General features: G+C 34.5%; 1 protein-coding gene across 1 annotated transcript in view; it reads right to left on the reverse strand.

The window, feature by feature from the left end:
• Positions 1–17,865, reverse strand: part of LOC114338855 (beta-1,3-glucosyltransferase) — a 209,000-nt gene that overhangs the window by 163,549 nt on the left and 27,586 nt on the right. The window lies entirely within an intron of this gene.

A 17,865-nucleotide genomic window follows, 5' to 3' on the forward strand; every position in this document is an offset into this window, starting at 1 on the left:
ATCGAAATCCTACAAAGATTCCAGTCCAACGTACTTAGGATAATAGTAAACGCTCCTAACTAACAGTGTTATTGCTCGTGATCTTAAAATGAAATCGGTCAAAGAAGAAAATATCCTACTTCTCCTAGAGGTAATAATAATATCGTATGGCATTTTTGCCGGGGAGATCCTAGATCCTTTCGGACAGTTCCGGCGCCATTTACATCTTTAACCCTGTGTCAAGTAACTAGTGCCGATGTACACTAGCCCAGGGGGACCGACGGCTTCACGTGCTCTCCGAGGTACGGTGAGACGGCTCGTGTCATTATTGGAAATGAAAATTGTTTGTCTTTGGCAGGGCTCGAACCCACGTGCACTGGCGTATGAGGCCAGCGAATATGCCGTTACTCCACGGCCGCTCACCTGAGATGAGACGTCAGTCCATCGAAGGTTAAGAAGGCGTCTTCCATGTGATCTCATCATAATCATCAATGGCGTTACAACTCTTCGTTGTACGTCTTTGTCGCGTTTACTATTGCCTTCCATGTTTGTCGGTCCTGTGCTACTAATTCCCATTGTCCCACTCCCATTTTCTCCAGATCTTTGACTGCATATTTCCACCTTTTTCTAGGCCGTCCTACAGACCTTCTTCCATCTGGCCTCTCTCGGAGCACATTGTTTATAAGGCGATTGTCATTACTGCGTATCACATGCCCTGCCCATCTGAGTCTATTGGCCTTTATATATCTGACTAGATTTTCCTTTCCGAACAGAGACTCTTACTCGTTATTGTAATTGCGCCTCCATTCGTTTGTCACGCTGTCTCTGCAAGAGCCCATATATCATTCAAATGATTTTACGTTCCCACACCAGCAATTTATTTACTTCTCTTTTTGTTAGCGTCCACGTTTGGCTTTCATACACGACTGCTGGTCGTATTATGGATATATCTGGATTTTTGCACCTCGTGAAAGAAGTTTTGACTTCATTAGATGTTACATTGCAAAGAAAGATCTGTTTCCTGCCATTATTCGCGTTTCAACTCACGATCTATTTTGTTGTCATTTGTGATTGTTGCTCCTAGATATTTAAATTCTTTAACCACTTCGAAGTTATGATCGTTTGTAGTAATGTCTTGCCTTATTCGCCGCCGTTCTTGTTTTGAGACGACCATGTATTTTGTTTTGTCTTCATTTGTTTTTAGACTGATTTTTACTGTAGCTCCTTCAAAGCTCGAGAAAATATCGAGAAAGTTCTAATGTTGATTGTGCCACTGCATCTACGTCATCGGCAAAGGCGAGTACGAATTTGCTCCCCGAACAGTTATGTCTATGTCTGATTTGATTATTAGATACATTTTTCGCATGACATATTCTAAGGCCAGGTTAAACAACAATGGGGACAACGGAGCTCCCTGTCTCAGTCCAGAATTTACGCAGAAAGCATTTGATATTGTTCCCCCTATTCTAACTTGTGCAAAGGAGTTAAATACACACATTGTTGTTACCGCAGTTAGTTTCTTGGGTACGCTGAGCTCGATCATTGCCTTCCATAGTGTTGCACGATTAATTGAATCATAAGCCTGTTTGAAATCTATAAAGACCTGATGCACGTCTTGATGTAAATATTTTATCAATAGTCAATATTCCAGGCCTAAAACCACGCTGGTAGTCACCAACTATTTCTTCGGCGTATGGTAGTAATCTTTTTAATAATACTGAAGCCAGTAGTTTATACACAGTATTGATTAGTGAGATTCCTCTGTAGTTCAAGCATGATTCCTTTTTTTCCTTTCTTGTGTATTGGTACAATAATACTACCACACCATTCTTTCGGAACTATTTCTTGTTCCAGACCTTTTCCATTAATTGATGGATTTTACTTATGAGTTCATGACCGTCTTTTTTAATTAGCTCGGCATCGATATTGTCCACACCAGGGGATTTATCGTTTTTAACCGTTTTTATGGCATGCCTAATTTCTTCCATGCGTGGTGGGGGTATTTCTAATTCGACCATTTGATACTCAAGTTCTCTGTTGTTTCCACCATTTTCATTGTTTTCATCGTTTTCTTCAGTGAAATTTTGGATATTTACGAGCTCTTCAAAATATTCAGCCCACCTTTCTATTATTTTGTTTTCGGCCGCCAGCATTTCTCCATTTTTATTTCTCACGAAGTTAGGTATACTTATATACGAGCACGTCTAAGGGTAAGAACAGAACAAGTGGGTCGCGATGGAGGTGGAGGTATAGGTCGCGGTCGATATCGATATCCATGTAAAACAAACACATTGTAGTGTATGGAAGAGAACAAAGCAGGTAGGTAAGTCGCGGTGGAGGTATAGCGCGATGGCATCCAGGATGTTTACATCGATGTTTTTGAAAATAAAATGAGTTTGTTTTACATGGATGTCTACTGCGCGGCCTACAAGGATGCTTCTCTGTGATTGATCCGTTCGAAGCCAAGTTGTCATTACCTGCGCTCTCTGAGTTGACACTTTTTATATAATCCCTTTTTTGTATTCAGTTTATTTCTGAATTTCTAAAGTAATTAAATTCAGTAAATGTTTGAAATATGAAGGAGGATCTGATTGACGAAAGACGAAGTAGTTTTCAATCCTAATAGTAAATTATTAATATTGAAAATATTAAAAATATTACTAAAAGATTTTTAAATTGAAAACTTATTGGTACACTTTCCTGGTGACACCTCCCAGACTTCTACAATTTGCAAGTCAAATGGATGCTGCAGTGAAGACGAGAGGGAAGGAATTCTACACTATGCAATTCACATCCCCCGTCTGCAGCTGGTAAAGTTCCAACGGAAAAATGCATCTAGTTACTCTACGGAGTAATACGACTATAAAATAAAAATTTATACCATTTTTATTCAGTTGCAATGCGAAGGCAAAACAATCTTACTTTTCAATTAGAATACGGAGTGCAGTCCAGTCCCTTGAATCGCGATTTTCGGCTCTTATTGGAGTCTTCATCGGAAGGAACGTAGGCACTGTTCTCCATATTTTAACTGATTCGTATCGACAGGTTTTCCCACCCATTGCAACTGAAGTGATGATAGTAGGTGGCTAGCGCCATCTGGCACTGAAAGACGAAGTAGTTTTCAATCCTAATAGTAAATTATTAATATTGAAAATATTAAAAATATTACTAAAAGATTTTTAAATTGAAAACTTATTGGTACACTTTCCTGGTGACACCTCCAAGACTTCTACAATTTGCAAGTCAAATGGATGCTGCAGTGAAGACGAGAGGGAAGGAATTCTACACTATGCAATTCACATCCCCCGTCTGCAGCTGGTAAAGTTCCAACGGAAAAATGCACCTAGTTACTCTACGGAGTAATACGACTATAAAATAAAAATGTATACCATTTTTATTCAGTTGCAATGCGAAGGCAAAACAATCTTACTTTTCAATTAGAATACGGAGTGCAGTCCAGTCCCTTGAATCGCGATTTTCGGCTCTTATTGGAGCCTTCATCGGAAGGAACGTAGGCACTGTTCTCCATATTTTAACTGATTCGTATCGACAGGTTTTCCCACCCATTGCAACTGAAGTGATGATAGTAGGTGGCTAGCGCCATCTGGCATTGAAAGACGAAGTAGTTTTCAATCCTAATAGTAAATTATTAATATTGAAAATATTAAAAATATTACTAAAAGATTTTTAAATTGAAAACTTATTGGTACACTTTCCTGGTGACACTTCCAAGACTTCTACAATTTGCAAGTCAAATGGATGCTGCAGTGAAGACGAGAGGGAAGGAATTCTACACTATGCAATTCACATCCCCGTCTGCAGCTGGTAAAGTTCCAACGGAAAAATGCACCTAGTTACTCTACGGAGTAATACGACTATAAAATAAAAATGTATACCATTTTTATTCAGTTGCAATGCGAAGGCAAAACAATCTTACTTTTCAATTAGAATACGGAGTGCAGTCCAGTCCCTTGAATCGCGATTTTCGGCTCTTATTGGAGCCTTCCTAATCAGGATCTGATTATTTACAGCTGACATTTTATCACTATCATCACTTGACTGACACAACATCGCAAAAGCACAGTCTTTTTGTCATTCAAATTTCATTAAACTACTTCACTTGATAGTGGTTCTAGCTCGACTGACAGCGCAGGTGACCTCTTTGCCTCCTTGCTATGTGCTGTCGACATCGACCGCGACTTAACTAGTAGCATCAACCGCGACCTACACCTCCACCTCGACCCACTTGTTCTGTTCTTACCCTAAGGGTAAGAACAGAACAAGTAGGTCGAGGTGGAGGTGTAGGGTACCCTAAGGGTAAGAACAGAACAAGTGGGTCGAGGTGGAGGTGTAGGTCCCGGTTGATGCTACTAGTTAAGTCGCGGTCGATGTCGACAGCACATAGCAAGGAGGTCACCTGCGCTGTCAGTCGAGCTAGAACCACTATCAAGTGAACTAGTTTAATGAAATTTGAATGACAAAAACACTGTGCTTTTGCGATGTTGTGTCAGTCAAGTGATGATAGTGATGAAATGTCGGCTGTAAATAATCAGATCTTCTTTCATATTTCAAAAATTTACTGAATTGAATTACTTTAGAAATTCAAAAATAAACGATTGTATAAAAAGTATCAACTCAGATAGCGCAGGTAATGACAACTTGGCTTCGAACGGACCAATCACAGGGAAGCATCCTTGTAGGTCGCGCAGTAGACATCCATGTAAAACAATCTCATTTTATTTTCAAAAGCATCGATGTAAACCTCCTGGATGGCATCGCGCTAAACCTCCACCGCGACTTACCTGCTCTGTTCTCTTGCATTCACTAGAATGTGTTTGTTTTACATGGATATCGACATCGACCGCGACCTCCACCTCCACCTCCACCGCGACCCACTTGTTCTGTTCTTACCCTTATGTTATCTTACCTCTCTGTAAAAATTTTTACTTTGATTGCGTCTGTGTTCTCTTTCCATGTGACCTGCTTGTCAGATTTTCGAACCTTAGTACTGTTTCATAGTGTAGTGTTGTTTAGTAGTTAAGTTTCCCAAACAGTTGATAAGTAAAAGGAAACTGTCACAGGACAGTTTTCCTAAATGTTTTGTTACTCTCATTAACATTTGTCTACGATAAAATTTACAGATTGCAAATTAAATGGAATGTTTATATAAAAAATTACCTAATACGGTTCTTGCAACTACTCTCCAGGCTAACACTAAAGGAGGTTTATAGCGGTAAAAATCAAAGCCATTAAAACACTTATATTTTGTTCTGAACTATAGGAACCTACCATATCAATTTTTCTACAGTCCATATTATTTCTTTTATCCACGTTTTAAGAGAATGGTATTTTTTATCGATCTGCTTTTACATCTAGACTGTGCTTTAACTATTTTTCATACTTTTATTTTCAGTGCTCTTTCTTTGATGTTAGTATATGTTAGTATAACCAAAGAACAAACGCATAACTTCACTTTATGTTTTCTACTTCGCGTTTTTTTTTTTTTTTTTTTTTTTTATTTTGGAATGCCTCATAATTTTTCATTAGAAATAATGTAGTACAAATCTGCATACTTTTTTTTTTTTTTAAAAGAGAATATTTTCGAGACTTTCAGGGAATCCTATTGGTAAATTGTGAAGTGTAGCAGACTAAAACCTTTTGCATAAACAATACCGAAGTTGGCGGAGAATGAAAACTTTCCGATTTCCTAGATACGGTAAAATAGAAGTTACTAGTTCACATGTTGGCTTAACTCTCCTCCCGAAGTAGAAATAAGAAAAAGCAGTAAAAGAGAAACAAAAATATCGGGAAATATTACTTTGAAAATATTTTTATATTGAATGAGAATTATTCTTGAATAAGCATACTTTTTATCACTTGAAAACTGATACTTTTGTGAAATATTGTCTTCTCTATCTACTCAAATGAATCGGACATCGCAATTAACGACTAGATCACTTCAAATGTCTCTTTCCATTGAATTTTTCTATTATTTGAAATGAAACAAGACATTTTATGACTTAATGAAAAGAAAAATCTGTCTAGGATCTAATCAAAATCGGGTATTTCAACCATGATATGAAATTTTATATTATATCTATTAGACCTGGATCCCGCGTATGAAAAAAAAGTTGATTAATAGCAAGCTGCACACTTTGACATTAATAAACGTCAAATACGGTTGCATCTAAAATAGCTCCAGAAAAAATTAATTTTTTAGTAGTTTAACTTAAATTAATTTTATAGTGGTTTTAATTATCATTGATAAGAAGTTTCAGTCCTATGGGTTAAACAGCCTAGGCTTCTTTTCACGGTGTTTAACTTTTGTGTGAACAGTTTAAAATTTGGCCATGGTTAAACGTACCTAAATATTGACTTTCAGCTCGCAGTTTTTGTGACAATTAAAACATTTAAATTTCATCGTGGGTAAAAACATTTACATATTGTAGAATAGTGATACAAAAGTGAAAATATTCTCCCCAGATGGGGGAGAATATAAAAAAGACGCCAGTGTGCGAACTAAATACTGCTGAAGTTATTAGTGATAGTAATCAAGACATGGATACAGGAACTATCACCACAAATTCTTCTGCTACAAGGGAGGTAAAACTTTTTAATATTAATTGTAATAGTTACGACTTTCAAAATTGTTGTGTTTATGTTGAGAAGACCAATGATCAGAATATTTCCCGTTTGCATCCAATGGTTGTTGCAGATATTTTACATCAAAAATTAAAGATTAATAATATTAAGCAAATTAAAAGTATAGGAAGAAACCGTGTTAAAGTAATCCTCAAATCTATTTTGGATGCAAACAATTTAGTCAATAATAGTCACTTAAAGGACGATAATTTAAAAGCGTACATTCCAAATCACCTCTTGGAAATCAAAGGACTGATACGCGATGTTGATACCAAATATAATATTGACTATTTGAAAAAATATATGAGCTCTAGTTCACCAATTATTGATATTAAAAGAATGCACAGGAAAGTAGAAAAGGATGGAAATACAGAATACGTCCCTAGACGTAATGTTATAATTACTTTTGAAGGCAATTGTTTGCCAAACTATGTTGTGATAAATTATGTATTTTTCCAAGTGGAAAAATTGTTGGGTAAAGTGACGCAATGTTATAAATGCCTCAAATATGGACATATTTCTAGACAGTGTAAAGGTACACAGGAATACTGTATACAATGTGGACAAATTAAAAATGACATACATACATGTGATGAAACAAAAAAGTATTGCATACACTGTAAAACTGATAAGCATATATCGATCTCTAAAAACTGTCCTTTTTTCGAACATCAAAAAAAAATAAAAAATATCATGATTGAACATAAAATCTCATATTTGGAGGCAAAAAATTTGAGTGACTCATCATTTTCTGGTCTTATTTCTAATAACAGATTTGAAATATTGTCAAATTCAGACAAAGAATTTCCAAAATTAACTAACTCCTCTGAAGTTAGTACATCTCCTTATTTCAAGCCATTGAGGCCTCACCTACAGAAACCCAAAAGTTTTAGCCAACCAAGCTGTAGTACATCAAGCACTGAGTATAGTGCAAATAAAAAAAGAAAAGTATCATCTCCAACTTCCGAAGATCCTACACCATATCTCATCCCTTTCAGATTTGGACCGTCTCAACCTTTACCTCCCTTAAATAAGGAAAGTTTTCCTAATACAGACAATGATAAAAATAAGTTAGTAGATTCCTTAGTACTTCTTTTCTCAAGTTTTATTCAAAATATTAATTGTTTAGAAGAGGCAAAATCACTTGACATGAATTTGTTAGCCAAAGGTATTAATAATGTTCTAGATAATATTTTAAAAAATAACTCATCTAATGACGAACAAATCTAAACTCAAAATAATACAATGGAATGCTCGATCAGCTGTTGCTAACAAAAACAGCCTTATTAACTTTTTAATAACCGAAGATATTGACATAGCTTTAATAAGTGAAACTTGGTTTAAACGGGATGTTGTATATATTTATAGAGGTTATAATGTGATACGCGAAGATCGCCATGACGGCTATTCTGGAGTTGCTATTTTAATTAAAACTGGTATTCCTTTTGAGCGCATAACAATTAAAAAAAATTATATTCAAGACTTGCTTGCTTGTGGTATTAAAATCAACTATAAACAAAGTTATTTAAGTTTACTCTCTGTATATAGGTGCCCAAAAACTAAAACCAAAACCGAAGATTGGGATAAGTTATTTTCTCAACTAAAACACCCTTGTATCATTGGAGGAGATATGAATGCACATAATTCTTTGTGGGGCTCATATAAAAATGATAATATAGGCCATCAAATTGTGGAGACAATTCAGAATTTAGATTATGTAGTAATGAATAATGGACAACCAACTTGCCAAACGAGTCCAGGAAACTCAGATTCCATGATTGATGTCACGTTTTGCTCACCATCCCTTTTTGATAAAACTTCGTGGTCTGTAGATCTTGATACCTTGGGATCAAATCATTTCGTTATAAAGGTTGTGATCGATGTTTTGGGAACTAATGCTAATACCATTTATCCCAGTACTAAGTGGAACATTAAAAAAGCAAATTGGTCATTATACTCTCAGCTTGTTGATACCTTATTAAACGAAAAACCTCACACATCCTTAAATACCCAAGAAAAATATAATTTCCTTATTGACTGTATTAATGAAGCTTCTAAACAATCTATTTCTGAATATAAACCATTTAAATGCAAACGGACTCCCCCTCCGTGGTGGGATTCGGAATGTGATCAATCCGTTGCAGAAAGAAAGAAGGCATTAATAAACTATAAAAACAATTCTTCTCCTGAAAATTTTTGTAAATGCAAAGAAGTAAACGCTCGTGTCAAAAAATTCCTGAAATTAAAGGCCAAACAAAGTTGGGTTGCATGGTGTTCAAAATTAAATAAACAAACTCCATCTAGTCTTATTTGGAATCAAGCAAGAAAAATGAATAGGAAAAAAGTTAATTTTTCATTACCTCTAAGTAATTCATGGGTAGACGATTTTTTCGATAAAATAGCTCCACCTTACGTAAATAACCAGTTAGATGTTATTAATTCTAAAACGCTTCCATCTGATCAGAATCATTTTCTCCTTACACCTTTTTCGAGAACTGAATTAGAATTTGCCCTTGATAATCGCGTTAGTACCTCACCAGGATACGATGCAATCAAATATCCTATGATACAACATTTACCAGATAACGCAAAACAATTACTTTTAAATATATTTGACCAGATAATTATTGAAGGCAACAGCATAATAGATTTTAAGCGTATTATAGTCGTTCCTATTCCCAAACCGGGGAAAGACCCTAAATTAGCTGAAGCTTACCGACCGATATCATTATTATCATGTATATTGAAGACTCTCGAACGGATGGTTAAGATTAGGTTGGATTGGTGGCTAAGGGATCAAAATCCTTTACCCGCTAACCAACATGGTTTTAAAAAAGGTTATGGAACTTTAGATTCCTTAACAACTCTTGTTGTAGACATTCAGAACAGTTTTTCCAGGAACAGTTATGTGCCCGCTTTATTTTTAGACATCGAAGGTGCTTATGACTCTGTCTCTCTTTCAATTCTCCAAGAAAAAATGATTACATTTTTTAATATTCCATCACAGTTTGCTTCTAACATTGTAAACCTGTATAAAAATAGAATAATTTATTTAAAAAATAATCATACTCTTATAGGCCCTAGACTTAATAATAAAGGATTACCTCAGGGCTCCGTTTTGAGCCCTATTTTATTTAACATTTACACAGCAGATCTACACAACATCACTATTAACAATATTGCATTTAATGTTGTACAATATGCTGACGATTTCTGTTTGTACACAGAACACAAGAAATATCAGCAATCCATTGAAAACTTGAATAGTGTCTATGGTCTCCATAAAAAATGGTTTATTGAAAATGGCTTTGAATTATCATGCAGTAAATCACAAGTTTGTTTATTTACCAGACATAACTTTCCTAATATTAGCACAATCACCTTAGGTGGGCATAAATTTTCTTTTAAAAATAAAATTAAATATCTTGGAATGATACTCGACCAAAAATTGACCTGGAAGTTACATATTGACGACATGTTGAACAGGTGTAATAAGGGAATAAACTTTCTTAAATCAATTAATAGAACTTGGTGGGGATCGGATGTTGAAGTAAGTTTATTATTTTATAAAGCTTACATACGATCTATTTTCGATTACGGCAGTGTTTTGTATGGATCAGCAAGTAATGCACTACTAAACAAAATCAACGTTTTACAGAATTCAGCCTTACGAATATGTCTAGGAGCTATGAGATCCACTCCAGTACAAGCTTTATATTTGGAAGCCTTGGAACCTCCTTTAAATCTAAGACGAAGTTTTTTGTCCAAAAAATATTTAATGAAAGTATACTTAATTAACCCTCTTCTATACCAAAAAATAGTGACTTTAAGTTGCCATGATCTAACCAATAAATATTGGCAAAAAAAGAAATCTCCCTTACTGTGTGAAGCTTATAATCAAAATATAGTACTCTTAAAAAATATAGATAAAACGAACGACTTATTCAAAAACTACGCGTACTCTTCTTTCTTTTCTCCTACAGATATTATTGTACCAAATTATAGTGAAAACATATATTTAAATAAAAATATTCTTTTATCCATAACGAATAGTTACAATGAGTCAATAGCTCTATATACAGATGCGTCTAAATCTGCAGATGGAACTGGATGCGCCTTTTTTATACCATCGGGACATATAGAAAAGAAATTCAAACTGAAACCGGAGACTTCGATTTATACAGCAGAGGCTATTGCAATATATGAAGCTTTACTATATGTAGCTGAATTTGATTTCGCCCATATTATAATTTTGTCTGACTCCTTAGCAGTATTGAAATCTCTTGGTAAATATGGACCCCCAAACATCCAAGACTGCCCATACATTTATAAAATTAAACATATTAAACAAAATCTTTTAACCAAAGGAATCAATGTACATTTTATCTGGATTAAAGCACACGCAGGATTTGAACATAATGAGTATGTCGACTTATTAGCCAAAGAAAGCGTTTCATCCGATACCAGTATTCTACATAAAATAACACTGACTGATAGTATAATCTCTTTCAAGTCAACGCTGCATCGGGAGTGGAGCTACCAGTGGAAGGAATACTCTTTTGTGAATCAAAATAGATACTCGTTAATTCAGCCCGATATTCCCAAATTTCCTTGGTACAAGTCTTGTAGAGCTTCTAGAAAGTACATAACTTCTATTATTAGAGTACGATTCGGGCACGCATGTTATCCAAAGCATTTATTTAAAATACAGGTTTTGGATAATGATAAATGTGAGCATTGTGAAGAGGAAAGTGATTTAGATCATATATTTTTTGGTTGTTCTAAAAATACAATTTACTCATCTAAATTAATAAATGATTTATTAAAATGTAAAGTAGCAACTCCTTGGAATATACTATATTTATTATCACTTGGTTCTGTAGATGTATACAACTCTTTAATTAACTTTTTAAAAGACAGCAAATTATCATTATAATTCCCTTAAACATTTTTAATTAATACCTTTGGTAGTTAGTAGTTTTAGCTGTTAAGCTTAGTGTTACTTAATACCTTTTAGTTGTTATCTTTGTTTTAAACCTGTTTTGTATAACTTGATAACTTGTATTCCTTATGTGTCTGGCAGTATGACGGTAAGTCTAAGCCAAAATAAAAAAAAAAAAAAAAAAAAAAAAATAGCAAGCTGAAAATTTGTTAATAGGTAAAAGGTATCTAGTCGGACAAACTTTGATGTACCGGAACACTGGAACAGGGAAAGTTTTAATTATGGAAAAGATTAAAAATTTGGAACGTCAGATTACGAAAACGCCCCATGTATTTTGTCGGACAGAACATCCAATTGATTTGTTACCCTTTCATAAAACTCTCATACAAAAATCCGACTGCTATTACTAGCCAACATGATTCCAGTCATTTGACATGTTCTTCGTGTTTCACTCATTAAAATGCTCATTTGGTGAAAAACTCCAGTCTGATTTTTGCATGGGAGTTTAATGAAATGGTAACAAATCAATTGAAAGTTCTGTCCCACAAAATACATGGAACGTTTTCGAAGGCTGACGTTCCAAATTTTTAACCTGTTCCACAATTAAAACTTCCCCTGTTCCAGCGCTCCCATACATTAAAGTTTGTGCGACTAGACACCGTTAAGCTGTTAACAAATTTTCAGCTTGCTATTAATCAACTTTTTTTGGTACGCGGGATCCAGGACTATATAAAATTACCACGATTTGTTTAACTAATTTCTTAATAATTCATTTGTTTGAGAGACTCGGCCGTTTAGAGTTAACAAAAAATATCTATTATTTATTAAAAAATATTCTGAGAAAAAATTGTAAGGCAGCAAGGTCAGGAGACGGCCCGATATTTTTAGAATTTATTACAAAGTTTTTTAATGTTTGTGTACCGGGTGTCCCAATAAGAATGGCTCTCGGCCATATCTCAGGAACCCTTTATAGTACAGCTTTGGGAAAAAAAAATTTATAACAAAAGTTACCTCGAGAAAAGCCTGGAAATTATTTTCATATTTGTAAGTCCACCGCTAGAGGGCGTAATTGAATGTCTAAAATTTAAAAATCAAAATTTTACAAAATTTACATAATGAAAGGGCACTGAAAATCCAATAATCGTATTCTTCGCAAAATTCTGCGAATATTTGATTTCACAAGTGTAACTCTACCTTTGCAAATAAGAGGTGGGGGTGAGTGGGAATCTTGTTATGAAAAATGGCTCTAAGTCCGGTTCTGCTTAATCGATTTTTGCAAACTTGGTCTCGTTGAAAACATATCTTTTTCGTTAATGTAAGAGTTATAATTAAGAAACAGCCTAATAAGTAATATGCCAGCTAGGGGGCGCTATTTTATGTTTTTCAGAAATCTAGTTTTCTTTGGAAAATATTAAATACAAGTATGCCCTTTTAACCCTGTAATACAAAATTAGACCAAATTATCAACAGAATATCGAAAACCGCATGTCGATACCTTTTTTCTATCTCGAGATATCTTAAGAAACGTGTTAATTTTTAAACATAACTGATGATGTCTTCTGTAAACGAAGTTACGGAAATCAAAGTGGAAACTAGTAGTGTGCTGTGGAAAAAAATTAAAGCGTGACACTTGCGGAATGCCGACAGAAGTGAATACTTATTATAGAATCGATTATATTCGTTTGATTCGATTAGATTCCATTCGATTAGATTTAATTTTATTTAATATATATTATATCTATAATTTAATATAAATATATAATATATACCTAATTTAATACATAATATTATATACTAGTGATTTTACCCGTTAAAATTAGGATTAATAAGATATAAAGATACATAAAGCTTTAAATTATTATTTTTCTTAATACTGTAACCGATATTTTTTAATTTAAAAATTTAATTACTGATGAAGTATAGTAAATACTTCGTGTACATTTTAATCATAAATAATGCATGGAAGAGTTCATTTATTTTTAGATACTGTCATTAAAGGGAAGGCCGTTATACAAAAGTGACTTTTTTAAATTTGTTGATGACATTATTCCTTTCAACCTACTTATCCTCAAATTGCATTTTTAAACATCCTATTCATTTTATATAATAATAATTAAATTCACTATCAATCACTAGTACAGTTGTTTGTCAAACGTAGCAAAAAGTTTAAAAATTTCGGCGATTGTAAGATTTTCAAACTCTTTCCTACGTTTGACAAACCATATATATTATGTATTAAATTGGGTACATTTTAAATATATTAAATTATAAGCATAATTATAATAAATAAAATTAAATCCAATTAAATGGAATCGAACCAAATATAATTGAATCTATGAGAAATATTCACTTCTGTCGGCACTCCGCAAGTGTCCCGCTCTAATTTGTTTCCATAGCACACTACCTGTTTTCACTTTGATTTCCTTAACTTCGTTTACCGGTGACATTATCAGTTTGTTTACAATTTATACGTTTCTTAAGATATCTCGAGATATAAAAAAGGTATCGACATGCTGTTTTCAATATTCTGTTGATATTTTGGTCTAATTTTGTAGTACAGGGTTAAAAGTGCATACTTGTATTTAATATTTTCCAAAGAAAACTAGATTTCTGAAAAACATAAAATAGCGCCCCCTAGCTGGCATATTACTTACTAGGCTGTTTCGTAATTATAACTCTTACATTAAAGAAAAGATCTGCTTTCAACGAGACCAATTTTGCAAAAATCGATTAAGCAGAACCGGACTTACAGCCATTTTTCATAACAAGGTTCCCACTCACCCCCACCTCTTATTTGCAAAGGTAGAGTTACACTTGTGAAATCAAATATTCGCAGAATTTTGCGAAGAATACGATGATCGGATTTTCAGTGCCCTTTCGTTATGTAAATTTTGTAAAATTTTGATTTTTAAATTTTTGATATTCAATTACGCCCTCTAGCGGTAGACTTACAAATATGAAAATAATTTCCAGGCTTTTATCGAGGCAACTTTTGTTATAAAATTGTTTTCCCAAAGCTGTACTATAAACGGTTCCTGAGATATGGCCGAGAGCCATTCTTATTGGGACACCCGGTACAGTCGGAAAATAGTCCAGGGTAATAAGGTTTTTTCCATGACACTTGAACAGCCAGGGTACTGAAGCGTTTTTTCGACAGGTAATACCTACAAGAGCAAATTGTAACTATTTCCTGCGTAGGATCTGGCGACCATTTTTATTTATAAACAATTAAGTGTCAAAAAATGGCATTTTTCACTTATTTTTTCAAATCAGTGGAAAACAGGGAATCTTATGGATTTTTTATTACAAATATCTTCGAGATTATGGAAAAAGTTTTAAAATGACGTATTACAAAGTTCTTTGGTGCTTAATATGTGATAAAAATTTCAAAGCGATTCATTCAATTGTTTAAATTTTATTTAAATTGTTTATCCCAGAGAGCATTTTTTTTCCAATAACATAAGTCAGAAGAAAATGACGTTAGAACCATTCCACAGGTGTCAAATGAAAGAGCATGAGCTATATTTTCAACTTGGTTTAAAAAAATAATTATGCAAAAGTATCGTAAATCTTTCCTTATAAACTTTTTATTTTATTATATAAGAAATTATACATATTTATTACAATTTTTTATCAATTATAATATAGATAACATTACTTGGTAGTTGTGCACTTAAAACAGGGCAAAAAAGTTAATTTTTTAGAAAAAGTTATTCAAAAAGTTTATAAAGAAAAATTGACAATACTTTTGCATAATTATTTATTACTAATAAATGCATTTTTTATTCACTTTTTTAAACCATGTTGAAAATGTAGCTCATGCTCTTTCATTTGACACCTGTGGAATGGTTCTAAATTTTTTTCTAACTTATGTTATTGCAAAAAAATTCTCTCTGGGATAAACAATTTGAATAAAATTTAAACAATTGAATGAATCGCTTTGAAATTTTTATCACATATTAAGCACCAAAGAACCCTCATTTGACAAAAATTTCAAAGCTGTACACTATTTTTTACAACAGTTATTGAGAAAATATTGTTTTTTGCAATTCCGACTGAAAATGCCATTTTTGACAGTTAATTGTTTATAAATAAAAATGGCCGCCATATCCTACGCAGGAAATAGTTATAATTTGTTCCTATAGATATTAACTGTCGAAAAAATGCTTCAGTACCCTGGCTGCTGAAGTGTCACGAACAGAGTATATTTTTGTCTTATTACTCTGGCCTAAAAATGAAATAATACCCATGAACGATCACATCAATCACATATTTTGTATTTGCTGTTTTTCTCGATAAATAACAAACGAGAGAGACAGATTCTTAATAATTTGAATAATATGTGATTGATGTGATCGTTCATGGCTATTCTTTCATTTTTCCGACTGTAAATAAATTTAATGAAAATTTTTTCTTAGTAAAAGGTAGATTTATTTAAAAAAAAAAACCCTTAAAAGGGCCACAAATATCACAGAACGATTTCACTTTCTAAAAAGAGTTTCGCTTATCGGTGCTACAAGCTCAACATGCTGAGCCACCCAAAAATAAAAATGTTAAAACCCTTAAAAGTTGACTAAAGGTCTTACATAGTTAAATAAATTATGGAATCCAAAGGATAGATATAATCCCTATGGATAAGGTTCTGGGGCAACATATGACTCCCACGAGGTAAGTGTGTTGCTAGGTTATAATTAAGTCTTCACATTGAGAGAGACGAAAGGCAACTAGGAGTTGCTAAATGTTCTAAATGTTCCAACATCTGACCGCCCCATTTTACTTCCAGCGTCTTTCAGGAATACTTGTTTCTAAGGTGGAAAGCACACACCTGTGTGTTTGTGGGATTGGGTTTCAGATAGTCTTCATCAGAGTATAGTCTCTTAGTGCATTTGTCAGTTTAACTTCCGACTTCATTGAAGTTTCTTTTCTGAACTGCCACAGCTGCACCATCAGCGTAAATAAATTTGCTTGTTGGTTTATGAGTTGGACGTCGGTGTATTATGTTGTATATAATCGGCACGAGGACACTTCCCTGTGGGAGTTTATTTTTTGGTCCCTCCACTGACTTTTTTTGGAAAGGAGCGTTATGTAGAAGCATTTAGTCTGGAGCAAACATTTCACTAATCTTCCCAAGTCGGAAATATAATAAAGTAGTTTTGTAGAGTTTTATCAGGAGCTGTTGATGGTTAACAACTGTGTCATAGGCAGTTAGGTCTATGAACGCTACTCCTGTTATTTCTGTCCGTTCAAAACCATCTTCAATGCGTTGCGTGAGAGCTATATGAAGATGACTCTTTTTCGGAAGAACTATACAAGCTGGGAAGGAATTCAGGCTGGTCACGAGTCTGGACATGAAACAAAACAGCAGACGTGTCTGAAAGCTGATTCGGAATCTTGGGAACGATCTCTCAGCTTCGGCATCTAACCTGCCAAAGGGCACACCCGATCGTCTCCTGACAAACGGTAAGACATCAAGAAAGAACAACGTGAGAGTACAATGAAATATCTACGAAGAAAAGGATCCGGCTGATACAAAGAGTTTTAGAGCTGCCTCTCTTTTGTATCACCTCTTCAAGGCATTATTTTCAAGGAATGATATTATTCCAGAACAAGCAGACCCGGAAAGTACCGTTGCAATCAAATCCTTAGGCTAAGGCTCCACGGGCGACAAATTTACGCTAGCAGTAGCCGTAAAACGAACTTAAGGTTCCGCGGAACGGAATAGAAATAGGCGAACTGAACCAACTAACAAGTCCTGTAGTCGGTACAGTTCGGCTATTTCTATTCCGTTCCGCGGAACCTTAAGTTCGTTTAAGGCTCCACGGGCAACAAATTTACGCTAGCAGTAGTCGTAAAACGAACTTAAGGTTGCGCGGAACGGAATAGGAATAGCCGAACTGTACCGACTACAGGACTCGGTTCAGTTCGGCTATTCCTATTTCGTTCCGCGAAACCTTAAGTTCGTTTTACGGCTACTGCTAGCGTAAATTTGTCGCCCGTGGAGCCTTAGCCTAAGGATTTGACTGCAGCGGTACTTTCCGGGTCTGCTTGTTCTGGAATAATATCATTCCTTGAAAATAATGCATTGAAGAGGTGATACAAAAGAGAGACAGCTCTAAAACCCTTTGTATCAGCCGGTTCCTTTTCTTCGTAAATATTTCATTGTACTCTCACCTTGTTCTTTCTTGATGTCTTACCGTTTGTCAGGAGACGATCGGGTGTGCCCTTTGGCAGGTTAGATGCCGAAGCTGAGGGATCGTTCCCAAGATTACGAATCAGTTTTCAGACACGTCTGCTGTTTTGTT

This window comes from Diabrotica virgifera, chromosome 3 (assembly GCF_917563875.1).
Source record: "Diabrotica virgifera virgifera chromosome 3, PGI_DIABVI_V3a".
In the NCBI taxonomy this organism is placed as follows: Eukaryota; Metazoa; Arthropoda; class Insecta; order Coleoptera; family Chrysomelidae; genus Diabrotica; species Diabrotica virgifera.